General features: G+C 35.9%; 1 pseudogene; it reads left to right on the top strand.

The window, feature by feature from the left end:
* The first annotated feature begins 15,187 nt into the window (after positions 1 to 15,187).
* On the top strand, positions 15,188 to 16,375 carry LOC149169723 (actin pseudogene; annotated as a pseudogene).
* Positions 16,376 to 16,706: the final 331 nt, after the last annotated feature.

The following is a 16,706-nucleotide window of genomic DNA, read 5'->3' as shown; positions in this document are numbered from 1 at the left end:
TTAGCTGTTTTATTTTGTTGATTTAATTGAAGTCTTCCACCCGGAAGCAATCTATCAATGCATTTAACAATTTACAGGGTCCTTTAAAACCCATTGGAAATAGTTATTCAAAATGAAATCAGGCCTAATTGGGGCTTGCGATCGGGTTAGTTCCCCTTGTTGGCATAACAGAAACTAGCCATGTCAACATGACCAAAAGGGAAGCAAAATTATTGACAACTACCATCCTTAGTGTCAGTAAACTTAAAAAATGGAAGTACCTCTTATGTACTATAATTAGCTCCTTGGTTTATGTGATTTCTTAATCATTAGTTATGAGTAGGTATAAATTTTTATAGTATTTGACGTTCTTATGAAGTCATAAATTTATCATTTTTATGATCGTTTGCCTTAATAACTATTATAACTACCCAGATAGACTTAATATACAAACATTTGTCTTTTATGTATGTAAATAAACCTTGAAATTGTTAATCTATATGTGTGAGGACCTCACATTTTTTCTTGTTTCGTTGTTGTTTTCAATCGGTTGAACCTTTAAGATGAAAAAGATTTTTCTTTCATTAATTTTTGTTTCTTAGTTTCCTTTTTTGACTCCATGCCCAATACAAAGTCTTCTAGTCTACGTTCTTGATTCTCTGCAGGGGAGCATCATCCACAGTTGGAGTCGAATGTTGTCACGCAAAATGACCCTCCTTAGAACTACGTCTCCTCTGAGGGTCATGGTTTATGTTTCCGTGCCATTTGGCCCCCTATTGTGCTCCTATGATTAAATTGATTCCTAAAATACAAAATGTAAATGAGTAGAAGAGATTAGAACAAAAATGAGTAGGGTTTGTAGCTTAGTGACGTCAAAGAAATTCCATATTATAAATATGTATATGAAATAATTAATTATTATTTTGATTCTATATATAACATAGAAATTCAAAATACAAATGATTAAAATATTAAATAACACTAACTATTATATATGGCTAAGACATAAATAAATTATTGTTACTATAACTAAGAACCATAAAAATAAGGAAACATATTTTTTAATTAAGGAAACATTCTCCAAAAAATTGGGGAATTAAATATACAAACGAATCATTTATGCAAATCCTTTAATTCCTATATATTTGGGAGGATTGAATTTCCTCAAGAACATAGGTAATAAATATTGAAAATATATTTTCATGAATGTAAAATATCTATTTTTACCTCACACAATATCACCATTGATCTTGTCATGAATTACTCAAAATTTTTAAATTTTACCTTTACCTTGAGATATCTAAGCCCTAGGTGAAAATAAAAACCTTTAAAATTTAAATACATTTAATGGAGGCTTTAATATTGAAATGGTTATTAAAATGAAAAGAGGCTTCAAAATCTTTATATTAAGTTTTCCATAAAACTCATATTAAATATAAACTTTATATAAACTTTTGAATAAAACTGATATTAAGTATAAATGTTATTGTATTAAATATGAGGCCCCACTCATTCATACTAAGGTCATTTGGGTGTATAAGGGAGGTTAAATCATCACCATCTTACCACCCGATGTTTAATGGCCATCTTCCATTAAATGAATCTCATCGTAAGATCTCATTGCATTTAAAATGGTCATTAAACCTCCCTCCAAATCTCCACATGACGGGAAGTATTAACTCTTTATTAAATATGTCTCTCATCTCAAGATATGCTTGTTGTAGAATTCAATAGATTTATAAATGTAATTCTATATTGCAATCACCTTTGCAAAAGATTTATAAAGCCACGTAAAACATTTAGGGTTTTCTTCACCTTAAATGTGTTTAGGGTTTTCTTCATCTTAAATTCACTTCTCAAGAATATCTTTCGTAATGTTCTAGTTAAGGGTGTATATTTACATGACTGAATTCATACATGTGAAATATATTTTAGAAACTAGAGCTTTATTTGCAAGTTGAGGAGGATTTACAACGATTTACAATGAAAGGCACTAGTAAATTAATTTGATAATTTTGAATGCACACATATTGATCGATTCCTTTTAGTTGGAAATGGTTCCAAATAGATTTCACAATATTTATCATAATTTACATACTCTTTAGTTATATTCTGGAAAACCTTTCTGTAGATTTTCATCCATTATTAAGGAAACAAATTTTAGGACTAAGATAAGAGAAATATGTTTCTCTCATTTACAATTTGTTATCTCATTACTTAAGAAACTAACTCCCATTTTCTTGTTACATAGGTTATTCATTAGGGGAGGATTGTATTTCAGATAAACTATGATTATGGAAGACTATATTAGCATAATGTTACAACCATTCAAGCCCATGTGCATGGAGGTCCTAAATTCAGGGGAACAACTAATGTTTTAAACCATTTATGAAAGAGGCGAAACTGTTTGTAAATCTTTCTGAAATATGTATTTGTTTAATAGACAGTTACTTAAAATAAATATTAATCCATTTGTATCAAATCACTATTTTGTCATTTGAGAGGGGGCAATTTTCAATGTCCAAGAAATTTTGGAGATACTGAAATAGCTTGTACATGATACACAACTTTCATTACTAGTTTTGAAGACTATTCTTCGCGATTCTATTTTTTTTTCTATTATTCTAAATTCAAATTAAAGTCAATTAGATATGAGGCTTGATCTCATTTAGACGTTAAATCATTTAGTGTTGTGTTCTGTATTGATATTATCAACACAATTACTAAATGAGTTATCTTGAGTTATTTATGATTGAAGATTTATCCTTTGTTAATATAATTCATACATCAAATTGATTGCAAAATTCAGTGTTACGTTACTATGTTATCAAATTTATGTCTTCCTAACAATGTATGTTATTCTCTAAAATCCTCAGATTTTACTCTTGCTTGAATCTCAATCCCGATATATAATATTTACTATTTTTTAGCATAGAGTGGAATGAACATTATTGCGCCTGTTCCATATGTTTTCGTCTAACCACAACACAATTTTTAATGTTACTATGTTGATACATTTGTGCCTTCCAAACAATGTATGTTTTTCTCTAAAATTATCACATTTTACTCTTGCGTGAATTTCAGTCACAATATATAAAATTAACTTTTTTTCAACATAGAGTGGAACAAACATGCCCGCACTTGTTGCACATGTTTTCATCTAACTAGAGTGTGTATTTTAATGTTACTATGTTGATACATTTGTGCCTTCCTAACAATGTATGATGTTCTCTAAAATCCTCATGTTATACTCTTGTGTGAATTTCAGTCCCGATATACAATATTAACTATTTTTTAGCATAGAGTAGAATGAATATGCCTACTCCTCCTACACATGTCTTCATCTAATTTGAGCACAGTTTTGTTTTAAAACCAATGTCTTTATTTTATTTTACTTAATATTTCTACCTTGCTTATATTATATTTTTATTATTGACATATCTTGTTATTGTTGTCTTGCTCTCTTGGAATCTTACTTCAGAATTGTATATCATCAAATCTTTTCCTTCCTCTTGCGAATGTCACCACTATTTACTACAATGAAAATATTCACACCTGGTCTTATTATATTTTCATATTTAAAATCTAACAATTATATTGGAGGGTTACCCCTTGTGGCGTGCTAAGGACCAACAGTTACACCTAGAGTGGGAGGGCTCCCTAGTCCTCAGTGATGTGGTCTTAGGTTGTCCTTCATTACTCGAACAATGTGTGCACCAACACCACCCATAGAGAAACAACAAATATTGCATCCATAAGAGACTCGACCTAGTTCATATGAATCCATAGATTCTCGACAATTCTTTGACTAAATATTGACATGAAATTCTGATTTCTATGACCCTTAAGCTAGCGTTACTTGAGTCAATATTATGAACACAACTACTTCTATTCTAGACCTAGATTCTAGTGCATGCCCTCCATTTTTGTCAATCTTTATCACAGGCCTGATGGCCTACTAACCACCACAAGATGGGGTCTCAACCCTCTCTGTTATTTTATAATTTGATGTGGCCTTCACACAGAGAGAACACTAAAATCACATGCCCAGATTGTCATGAGAAACCTATCTTGAGCTCGATTTTCAAGAAGAGAACCAACAATATGCCATCCTGCTTCCTAGATCGAACCCATTAAGGTATGTGGCCATCTTGAGAACCCTCACATGATGATCTTGCTCTTGGTGGATGATCATGGCATCCCTTTAGAAACCGTTACTTGGCCCTCTAACTCAACCTACTTTAGGACTACATCCCTCGTGGCCTCCTTAATCAAATGAGAATTTTCTCATTTTATGTTCTTGCCATCATCCTAAGGCCTCCTTGAATAGATTTTACTAGGCCTCTTACAAACCTTCTAGAGCTTATGGGTTTTATCCACTTAGACCTTAGGAAATATTAATTTTCCTTTTTAATTTTATTTTAGATTTTAAACCCCATCTTGGGTCCCAAAACCCTTCACTTGGGTTCTTTTCCCACAAATCCTTTTTTCAAAAAACTCACACAAACCCATTTCGCTAGGCTTATGGAGTACCTCCCATGCTACACAATTCAACAACATAGTCTAGTTGTAGTAATTGTAACTTTGTCAAGCTCTTGTAGTCATGTGAGAACTTGGTTGGGTTCACAAGTTACAAATTAAGGGTAGTTGTGAGAACATGATAGCTAGGGAGGGTTAGGGTATGCCAAGGAATGAAAATGTGTGCTAACACATTCCAGTCAGTGTCAATGCATACTTACAAGTGTTAGGGAGTGTTGGGGCATCAAAAGAGAGAACTAGGTCAAAGTTCATGGAAAGGAACGAATAAGAGTGTGTGAAAGGATGTTTCAATGAATTTAAGTGTGCCAAGGATGAAGTGTGTTAGGATAAGTTCATATTAAGATTTGAAGGAGGTGACCCTATAGTTGCAATAATAGGACTGACATAGTATTTTTTGAAAAAGGGAGACTTTGTGATGGGAACAACATTGTTTTTCCTTTAGCTATTATTTTTATATGAGATGTGGCACATTTTGGGTGCATTCTCATGTTTTAAACTATTCTAGATAATTTCATATTTTAAATTGTTGTGTATACGTTTTTGGGCACTCGAACTGTGTCAACTTATATCTTGTGTGTCTTGTGCATCTTCTGGTTCTTGAAAACTTTCAATTAATGATCTACTACTTATATGAACTGGACATACATGTGAAATATTTCATGTGTAAGCTATATTTCTTAGTTGTTTTATGGCCATTGCTAGATGTGATCCTTGTCTTGGTTATTACTTAAGTGGGATAAGTTTAGCTTGGACATGAGTGGACTTAGATGTGTTACAACTAGTTCTTAGGTGAAGAAAACACATTCTACTTGCAGTAGGTGAAATTGGTCAAGTTGTTGTTGTTGAAGCAGGCCAATGTCACATAAACTGCAGTAGCCAAGGACTTGATTGGGTTCCTAAGTCGTGAAAAAAAGTAATGCTAGATGTGATGGCATGAGTTCCAAGGCATGTTAGGGAATGTTAGGGCATGCTAATATGTGATAGATAGTGTGATTGAATTTCAAACATGCTAAGACGTGCAAAGTACTAAGGCATTCCAAGATGTGCAAGGGTGTGAAAATGCGTGTGAGGGACTATTAAGGCAACAAAAGGGAGAAAAAAGTTAAAATACAAGGAAATGAACACAAAAGAGAGTTAATAAGTCACCAATTTACCTTTTCCAAGAGGGGAATTTGAGGAACGCCAACACTAAGTTGCAATAGGTGCCAAGTCTTAGTGCATTCTAAGCACCAAATCTTCCTTTGTTTTTTCTCATCTACTTTTTAGTAATTGATCTCAAATAAATTTAATAATAAACTATGCCAAAGCATACCAATGCATCTCAACTCATGCTAAGCATGCTAAGACTTTCGAAGAGCCAACATATGCCAAGTACCAATGTGTGTGAGGGAGTGTTATTCATGTTATGAATTGGCAGGGCATGTCGAAGAGTGTTAAGGTGTGCTAGAGAGTGCCAATGTATGCTCAGGAGTTTTAGTGAGTACTAGGAAAACATAATGGAGCACTAGGTCAAAATGCATGGAAGTGAATGAATATGAGGGTGTGCGAGGGAGTGTCAATGAGCGCTAGCTATCATGCAATGTAGGGAGTGATAAGGTATGATAAGCATTTGTAAGGCATGCTAGGGAGTAGAAGGGAATGTCAAGAAGTGTCAGAGTGTGATAGGGAGTTCTAGAGTGCACTAACATGTGACAAATTGTTCTGAGGCATGCAAAGGCATTCCAACTACTAATTAATGCTAGGATGTGCATGGTGCCATGGTATGCCAATATGTGTCAAGGAGTGTTAAGGGAATAAAGGGACTACCAAGCAAAAATGCAAGTAAATGAACACATAAGAGGGTTAATAAGCCGATACATTATCTTTTCCAAAAGGGGCATGTTAGGCACAAAAATAATAGGTTCCAATACATGCCAAGTGCTAATGTGTGCTAAGCTCTAATTTATTTCAATGCATGCCAAGGTGTTCCAAGGTGTGCTAGGAACTACATGGGATGCAACATATATTAGGAGAGTGCTATACTACACTAGGGCATACAAACATTTGCTTGGGTGTCCTAGTCATGGGAATATGTTCTAGTTACAAAGATGTTCCAAAAGATTCGAGGTGCGAAGGAATGTGTTATGAAACTGGCTCAAGAAAAGATAGAAAAGATAGATGAACGGCTTAGAATTCATCCTCTTCGAGGGGGAAACCTCCTTTACATTACATAAATGAACAATGCTTCGATGATACAAATGAAAATACCTCCTTTCTATATATAGGAGTCTAAGGGGTCATAACATAATCAGAGCCGACATAATAATAATAATGTAAGGGCACAATAATAACACTAGTGGGCTTCTATGGGGCACAAGAGTAACAATATGGGCACTACATGGGTACATCAATATAATAAGTGGGTTGTACTAATAACAATAAGGGGTTACACTAGTAGTATAGGGGCCTAACATGCCCCTCTCCTTCAAAAAGCGTTGTCCTCGACGCTTGAGTAGTTGTTGATGCTTCTATATAAAATTCTTGTCCTCCCATGTGGAATCTTCAGCAGGTAGGTTCTTCCACTTGATGAGATACTTTGAAATTGATCGATTTCGTAGTTGTTGGGTTCTTTTTTCTGTGACTACTCCAGGTTCCAATATGATTTTTCCTTCCTCTTCAATTTCTGGCAATATTGTTTGAATTGGGATCTTTTGCAACTTTTGAATAAGTGGCCATACTTCTTTATCCTTCTTCCATTTATCCCTTGCTTCGTTTATCCAATCTGGTTGGATAATAGAAATAGCACAAAACAATGCTTGCACATCCTCATCCTTGAAGAGTCTTCCCATTCGGTAAGGTCGCCATTTCTTAAGTGCATGTAGTATTGCCAACATTTCCTTCTCATAAATAGCTTGCTTTAGATGTAGCAGTAAAAATACCCAATCTCCTACATCAAAACATTTTTCACTATGATGCTGATCTACTTGTTGTTTCATTTGATTTTGCACCGAAGTGGCGTTATCCTTTAAAAGTTGGAGAACTTGTTGTTGATGCTCGATGTGATCTTTCACTGCTTGAACCTTTTTCTTCTTGATATTTCCTTCTATCTTTAGAGTTTGAGGCGTGGTAATTTCTTCCAATCCTTTACAAGATATGGTCGGATTCATTTCTTGACGCTCGATGCGATCTTTCACTTCTTGAACATTTTTCTTCTTGATATGTCCTTCCATCTTGATAGTTTGAGGAGTGGTAATTCCGACCAGTGAATTACAAGATATGGTTGGATTCATTTCTTCCTTCTTGATGTGATCTTTCACTTCTTGCACCTTTTTCTTCTTGATATGTCCTTCTATCTTGAGAGTTTGAGGAGTGGTCATTCTTTCCAATAGTTTACAAGATATGTTCTGATTCATTTCTTCTTTCTCTGGGGTCGGTTCCTGGCATATATCCTCTTCTTTTGATGTTTCGTGATCCTTTTATTCCTCCTCTTCATACTCTATGTAAAGTAATTTCTTCTCAGCACACTTATAACCTTTAGTGCATTTGCTATCACAATTGTAACAAAGCCCTTTTTCTCTCTTTTCTTCCAATTGTTGTGCTGTAACCCTTGTAGGTTGTGGAAGGCTAGGAGAAACAACACGTCCATTTTAATAGTTGTGAGGGGTAGATTTCCTTGTTGCCATAATTTGACTTTCAAATATGTCACAAAGCCTTTTTACTCTTTCCAATTGTTGTGGTGTTTCTCAAAAGAAGGTGTTGCTCTTTGTATCCTCATAATGTGCTATCATTTCCTCTGTGCGAATTGACCATGTAACAAGTTGTTTATGAGAAAAAATCCCTTTATACCATAAAAATTGATCCGGTTCTAAATATGAAGATGCAATACATACCTTTTGTAACAGTGGCACACCATGTAGATCGAAATATTGCTCCATCTGAAGTATCCAATTTACCAGATCCTTGTCATCAAACTTCCTCATCTTGCTTTTTCTTGATTATAGGACCTCAATCTTGAAACGATGGTAACTCTGTACTTTCGGATATTTAAGTTCTGAAATTTCTACCTGTAGTAGCCCTCTGTGTCCTCTTTCCAATGCGACCACTTTGTTCCAAATTGGATTCCACAAGAAAGAGTTATGCACAATCTCCCAAGATGGCATGATTATAGACCTTTCGAGAAGAGAGACCTTGTATGAAGTACCACGTGTCAATTTTTCGACCTTTGGCTCTGAAAACGATATACAAGAAACTTCATTCCGTCCTCTTTCTGTAACTTCTTACGAAATTTCAATCCAATTCTCAGAGAGAAAGTTATGACGATTTTTCGCAGGTCACCTGTTTGGAATGTAATTCAGGAGTCTGCAAAAAGACCAAATTCCTTAGATCATATCTCCGCAAATATAGCACGAAAATCTTTGAAATTCAGACCCGAGGTTCAGCTCGATTTCTTCTCAAATGGGTTTTTTTGCAACTTCTGAAACGGTGAAGAAAAAAGTTATAGCGAAAATGCCACGATGACCTATTTGGAGGAGTGAAACCCTAGAATCCAAAGCTCTAATACCAAATGTTATGAAACTTTCTCAAGAAAAGGTAGAAAAGATAGATCAACGCCTTAGAATTCAGCCTCTTCGAGGGAGCAACCTCCTTTGCATTACATAAATGAACAATTCTTCGATGATACAAATGAAAATACCTCCTTTCTATATATAGGAGTTTAAGGGGTCATAACATAATCAGAGCCGACATAACAATAATAATGTAAGGGCACAATAATAACAATAGTGGGCTTCTATTGGGCACAAGAGTAACAATATGGGTACTACATGGGCACATCAATATAATAAGTGGGTTGTACTAATAACAATAAGGGGTTACACTAGTAGTATAGGGGCCTAACAGAATGTTAATGTGTGCAAGAACATGTTAAGGTGTATGAGGATTGTCGATGAGTGTTAGGTATATCTCATTAATAGAATTGATAGAGATTGATTATGTATGAAATAATATAGTTCCTACACACAACTAGTGGAACCTTATCTAAAGGGAATTTTCTATATAATAAACCTAATAGAGATGAATCATGTGTTGGCTCATATGAAAACTATATTATCATTACTTGAGGGAAATGATACACACTAATTACTTCTTAACAAATTGACTAACCCTAACCACTATGCCCTTGGACACATAATGAAAAATACTTAACAACAATGGTCTTAAATTGTTATATTTTGACAAAACATATAGTAACAGGAAAATAAAGTCATCAAAAACTCATTGGAGTGATCAATGAAGATGAAAATTTTTTGAACATCATCAAAAGTAACCAAAAAGAGCAGTAGTGAGGGTCAATAAAATATTATTACTAGAAGTGTCACCAAAGAGAAAATTAGTGATGAGCCCTTAACGTTCCTCATCAAAAGTGTCATTTAAAGTTGCTTTGGTGACAAACCTAAAAACAGCATCACTATATACACTTACAACAACATTTTTTTAAGGACCACCACCATATGTGACATTGGTGAAAAACCTTAAAGATCCATCACAAGCATGACCCTCACCAATGGCCTTTTTGTTCTGGTAATACACTCATTGTTCGGTGGTTCATCGAATAATATGGGGTCTTGGTGGTTCATTGAATAATATGTGGTCTCGATGGTTCATTAAATATACTTAGGCTCATTGAATAATTATAGACATGTATAGTACAACTCTGAAAACCTCACATTGGGTCTACCATACTCAATACAACACTGAGAGGTGCATACGTTCCCACTTTCCCTCCTCTTGTTAAGTTTTGCCTATTTACACTATGAGTACTTTCCTTCAATTTCTAAGCCCCCCTCTCAAAAAGGGAGACCAAGTAAAATTACCATAAAGAGTCTTAATGAGTACATTGAATCTTTGGAAAACAAGGGGAAGAAAGATAAAACCATTTAAAAATAGAATTAACTACAATGCTTGAAAACAACCACAAATCATTATAAACTAAAATAATCACACTCGAGACTGAACTCCAAGGAATGAAAAGTAGAATTCCAAAAATAGAACCTAGTAAAAAAACAATGGTTAATTAAACCCATAAAAAAGGGAATTAATAAACTAATTATACTTGACCATGAGCACCACAAAAGAGCCTTACACCTTATAATTTCTTATCTACAAGAACAAAACAATGAAGAGACATTAGAAATAGTTAAAGAACAATTAAAAATAAAATCTCAAATTCAAACAACTTATCTCACAGAAGTAATAAGGGTAAGAAAAATACTTGAGCATAAATATAGACTAATCCATGTCAAGGTCAATTGTAATGACCAAAAATTAGACATACTCAGGAAATTTCCAAGCCTAAAAGGAACAAGAATCTTTATAAATGAAGATGTCATTACAGAAGAGCAAGTTGAAGTTAGGAAGGAAGCCCAAAAGGTCAAGGAAGTAAGGAAATAAGGGAAATGGGAAATCATTAGGAATATGAAAGCTATAATTAGAGATAAGTTCCCAAACACGAGTTATAAATAGGGACTAACATTACTCCATATCCTCTTTTGGAATTGTCGTGGCTTTCCATTGTGTTAAGTTCCTATGCTAAGTTGGATCCCGAGTGATATTGATCTTATTCTCTTAGTTGAGAATTGGGAACATGACGAATCTAGGTTCCCTCACCTTGATGGATTAACTCTTTGGTTAAATTTGAATAAGAAATCCTACCAGAGGGGTTTTGGTGGTATAGCCTATTATATAAGGAACATTATTTCCTCTCACATCTCACTTCATAAAATCGACCCTTCAATTAGTACATTTGAATCGAGATCTCTGATTCTACCACTAATAGGATCATTCTTACAATCTGCTATTTGACCTGTATTAACTCTACATCCTATAAGAAAAACAACATGGATAATAATTTCCCTTTAAATACCTTAGAAAAAGATATATAAAACCTAATGAATGATGGTAATATCCTTTTTCTTGATGACTTTACTCCTAGAACTGCTACTAACCAAGCTATTATGTTAAGTAAAAACTCTAACTCCGAACACTTGTCTCTTGATGAAGATGGTAACTTAGCTAATAGATTTAAGAGAAAATATGAAGACATAATCGAAAAATTATTTGGAACCAAGCTCCTAAAACTTTGTAGTTCCCATGACCTAATCATATGTAATGGTATTAACATCTGACCTCTTTCCACTCAGATGATGTGTTTCCATGGTCTGGGTAGCAGTGTCATGGGTTATGCAGTTTATGATACCCATGTCCTCAATCATATTACAAAATTTGAGCTACTTAATAGGTATGCTACTGACTCTAACCAAAGACCTTAGTAAAGTTTGTTATGCATACCACCCACGTGCAAAATATTAGTGAAAGAAAAATACACATTTTCTTCAATATGAATAATGTCGACCTTTTCTTAAGAGAGTTAGAAAGGGATTTAGGCTCCCTAACTTGTAATAATAAGATTGATCAAATTTATTACCATTTTATTACTACCTTTTCCACTAGCATTAGCAAGTTCTCTAATGAGACTTCGTATAAGAAAAATGATAGAACTTCCAATCATTCGTATGAAAAAGACTATAAAATTTCTAGGAAAGTGATTAGAGATGATCTTAATGAAATCATTAAGCTCTAGAATATAAGTATATAAAAAGCTATCATGAAGAGGAAGAATAAGTAATATATCAATAAGAGAGAAGAGTATCTTCTCAACCTGTTAAACACACATGGAAAACATAGAATAGGAAAGATAAATCATGTGAGTTCATTTTTTTTATTAGCATCAGATATACATTTATAGTACAATATGTGACTCTTGGGTTTCAGATCCCAAGGTCTCTTGGACTGCTTTTGTCCATTCGACTTCCAAACTAACCCAATTAGGATTAGGTGTCCAACATTCCCCCCCTTAATCCGAAGGGTTATGTATGAGTCCAAGAAGAGAGCTGTAATACAAAATGTGCAAAAAATGCATGGCAACACTAGGCTGAATGTGCTCTATGAAATGTTGGTAAAAAAGGGCGGTGGTTTAAGGATGACCACCAACACTGGAACGCTTAGTGCAGTTCCCGGAACTCTTCCAAAACTGGCAAGAAACTGAAGTTTTCTGCTAGAGGAAGTGATCCTATTATTTTAAAGAGGGAAACCTTCAACCATAAAAGGGAGGTCTCACCCCGCATAAAAGGTAAAACTTCAACCTGAAAAGGGAAGTCTCAACCTGTGATGGTTTAAGGATAACCAACAACTCTGGAATGCTTAATGCAATTCCTGGAACTCTTCCAAAGCTGGCAAGAAGCTGGTGTCTTCTGCTAGAGGAAGTGTTCTCAATTTGTGATGGTTTAAGGATGACCAACAACTCTGCAATTCCTGGAATTCTTCCAAAACTGGCAAGAAGCTGGAGTCTTCTGCTAGAGGAAGTGTCCCAGATTTCCAACTGAAGGCATGTTCGCGGGCATCTTTGTCTCTTGCTACAACTCTGAAACTGGTGTGGCAGGTTGTGGCTCAGGCTCGCTTGATGTGGCTTTGAAGCTTGTAGATGACAATCATTTCCCCCCCTGTCAGGTACAAGGTGAGAAGATGGAGAAAACTCAACTGCAAGACTGTTCAATATTCTGGAACAAGTTCTGACATGTGTTTGGAATATCTTCTTGGTTGTTGATGCCCATTGCCAAGAAGCGATCCATCCAAGATGAATCTTTGTTCTTGCAGGACGTTTGTTTTTGAAGCATCTGTTTGAAGAATGACTGGTTTTATGACAGTGCTTACATGGATGAAGATCAAAACAGTGATCTTTCAGATGGCCAACTCGATCATAGTGTTGGCATTTCACTATCTGTTGTTGTTGTTGTTGCTGTGGAAGAAGGGCAGAATCTGGAACAGCTGAAGCTGAACTGTCATGAAGAGCAGGTGAACTGTCATGAATGAATCCAACACTTTGAAACTGAATGGGCTTGGCATAGTCTGGAATATGAAAGGACAAGTCCTTGTCATATCCAAGACCAGTTTTGTGCTTGTTGTGGACAAGCTGTTCCCAAGGTCTGATGATGGGCTTGGGAAGTGCAGACTGAGTTTCTGCATCTGTATGTACAATTGCTGCTTTATTGGGTATTGGATCTGAATGAACTTGAACAATATTGACTTTCTGTTTATGGGAGTGTACTTCATTGTTCTGAACAGAAACAGGTTCAGAATGACTCCTTCGTTTTAATTCTTCTTGCTGTAGCTGTGTTTCAAGCTGCAAAAAATCAATTTTCTCTTGTGCATATTGTAGACATGTCTGAATTTCTGAGAGATAGCCTTTGCTGACTTGGAATCTTTCATGATTAGAGGAATATATCAGAGTTTTTAAGAACTCTAATATTTCAGTAATTCGAGGCATATTCTTCATTCTCAAAATTACAACCCTTTAAAAGACTGATTACAACTATGACCCAATGAGTAAAAGTAACACCCACTCACAGTACAAAGACATAGAAAAATCCTTTGTAAATGTGCAGCGAATGAATCAAGCCAAATTTACTTCTGTATCACAAACTCTTAGCGACATCATTAATATCCAATCACTAGGTCAGTCATAATGACCATGCATTATTTGATTGGTACACATTCACTCAGCACATTAGCAACATTAACAATAGTATCTTCATATTCTTACTAGAAAACCCTACATAAATAAAACTGCCAAATACATCTCTGTCAAATCATGTCAGTGGCATATATATTCCTCTCATCAATTAGAAGGATCACAACATCAATCTGATTACCAAACCAAACATAACTTCTGCTCAACACTAGCACATAATTCTGATCTCATCTTGTAGAACAAACTGTCCAGACCCTAGCAGCAGCACAACAACTTGGATATATATATATATATATATATATATATATATATATATATATATATATATATATATATATATATGCTTTCTGACAGACTCAATCAGCAACAACCGAACTCCACTTATTAAATCACTCTCTGCTTGGAAACCTTAAACTTATCAACCTCGCTTTCTGCTCAGCTATAAGCTCATCACCCTGAAAATCCCTAGTAGCCAACAATCAAGCATGCAAACTCAGGCTTAGCCACACAAGGTTACTCATCTGCACTACCTTCGTTTTTTTTTTATACATGAATCACTCGCAGCTGCATGATTTTTCATTCACACATACGCTAGCAACAAATGTTATCTTATAACAAGCTTCTTACAAGGTCTGTGCCATACATATCTGGTTAGTAGCATTAGTACATCAAGTACCTGCCCATTCATATATCAACCTTTGCTCGCAAATGTCAGCATACATTAATTCTCACCAAAGCATTCCATCATTAAGTTATATTGTATCATTAATCCAGCTAACTCAAAGGCGTAACAAACACTTAGCAATATATCCCTATAACACTTTGTTAGAACACATAATTAGTCCACATGCTCTGTTTATGGTCACTCCCAACACATTAGATCTCTGCTACATGAAATTGCTCCAGAATTATGTTTTCTCTCAGAACCATGACATGCCTTCACTCTTCTTGTGTCCTTGCAGCTTGCAGTAGAGGTATGCAGATCCGGATACCAGTCCAAGACTTGATCATAGAAATTCAATTACTATTCCAAATGATGGAGCTCCCACTTCTATGCGTGTTAAGAATACAAGTGGAATGCCTCAGAGAATGAACTTAGGGACAATGTCCGTTCGTGCAGTTGTTACGAATGTGGTGGCTCGATTCATTAAGAAATTTGAACGCATATCCAATTCCGCAGTGAGAAGGTAGCCAGAGGCTAAGAAAACGATAAAATATTACAGTCCGAGATGCAAGTATAATGGCAAACACAGCATGATTAGTCTTGACTACAGTATATTAGAAAGCAAAGAAGGTACGAAGAACTGTGCTGCGGATTCTTTCGAAAATGGCAGAATTAGAAGATGTTCCGGCAATTGTTTGCGACAATGGATCGGGCACAGTGAAGGAATTGTGTTGGATTCTGGAGACGGAGTGACACATATTGTCCCAATCTATGAAGGCTACGCTCTTCCACACGCCATTTACAGGCTGGACTTGGCAGGCAGGGATCTGACAGATGCAATGACCAAGCTGTTGATGGAGAGAGGCTACTCATTCACAACCTCTGCAGAGCAAGAAATTGTGAGAGACATCAAAGAGAAGCTGGCATATGTTGCCATGGACTTGGAAGAGGAAATGCTCACTGCAAGCGAGTGTTCCATTTTGGAGAGATCCTACGAGCTCCCAGATGGGCAAGTAATCACAATTGGAGAAGAAAGATTCAGGTGTCCCGAGGTGCTATTCAACCCAAGCATCATTGGGATGGAAGCTCCCGGCATTCATGAATCCATTTACAGCTCTATTAGAAATTGTGACGTTGACATCAGAAGGGATTTGTATGGAAACGTAGTCCTGAGCGGAGGCACAACCATGTTCCCTGGCTTTGCCGACCGTCTTGCCAAGGAACTCACCGCTCTACGTCCCAACTCAGCTGTTAAGATCAAAGTGGTTGCCCCTCCAGAGAGAAAGTACAGTGTATGGAGCATTGCTACCAGGTGAGGGATAGCAAAATGCTGTGTATGGGAACGCAACAGTCCAGTAAGACAATCCAATCTTCAACGCTATTCGAAGTAATTGGAGAGGTCGGTTCGTAGACTAGATTCGACTATGCAAATTCGTTGGGACAAGTTGCAAATGGTTCAATGGAGCAGAGCGGTGGCAATAATTAATGTCAGCAAATTGGCAGAGCTCGCAGGTCTCATAAATAGAATATGGAAGACAGGCGTTTCAGAACGGCTTGGACAGATGCGTTATATGGCAGAGGCAGCATGTCAGGAGCGCTGGAAAAAGAATATGGCAGAGGGATTTTAATGTACAGTGCTGGAAAAGAATATGGCAGAGGGCCAGGACTGTTCACATCAGAAGAATGGCAGCGCTGATAGAGGTAAAAACTTCTATTTTAAGAAATGCTCAAAAAAGTATAATCAAGAGGAGAGCATTGGTTTACAAAGGCCACAGAAACAGGTGGCTCACAGTGGAGCAGGGCAGGAGATCGCGCGCTCTGATACCATGTTAAACACACATGGAAAACATAGAATATGAAAGATAAATCATGTGAGTTCATTTTTTTATTAGCATCAGATATACATTTATAGTATAATATGTGACTCTTGGGTTTCAGATCCCAAGGTCTCTTGGACTG

This window comes from Pinus tabuliformis, chromosome 4_2 (genome assembly GCF_031772625.1).
Source record: "Pinus tabuliformis cultivar Carrire ecotype Pingquan chromosome 4_2, CPIR1, whole genome shotgun sequence".
NCBI lineage: Eukaryota > Viridiplantae > Streptophyta > Pinopsida > Pinales > Pinaceae > Pinus > Pinus tabuliformis.
This window is presented reverse-complemented; position numbering and strand designations above follow the sequence as displayed.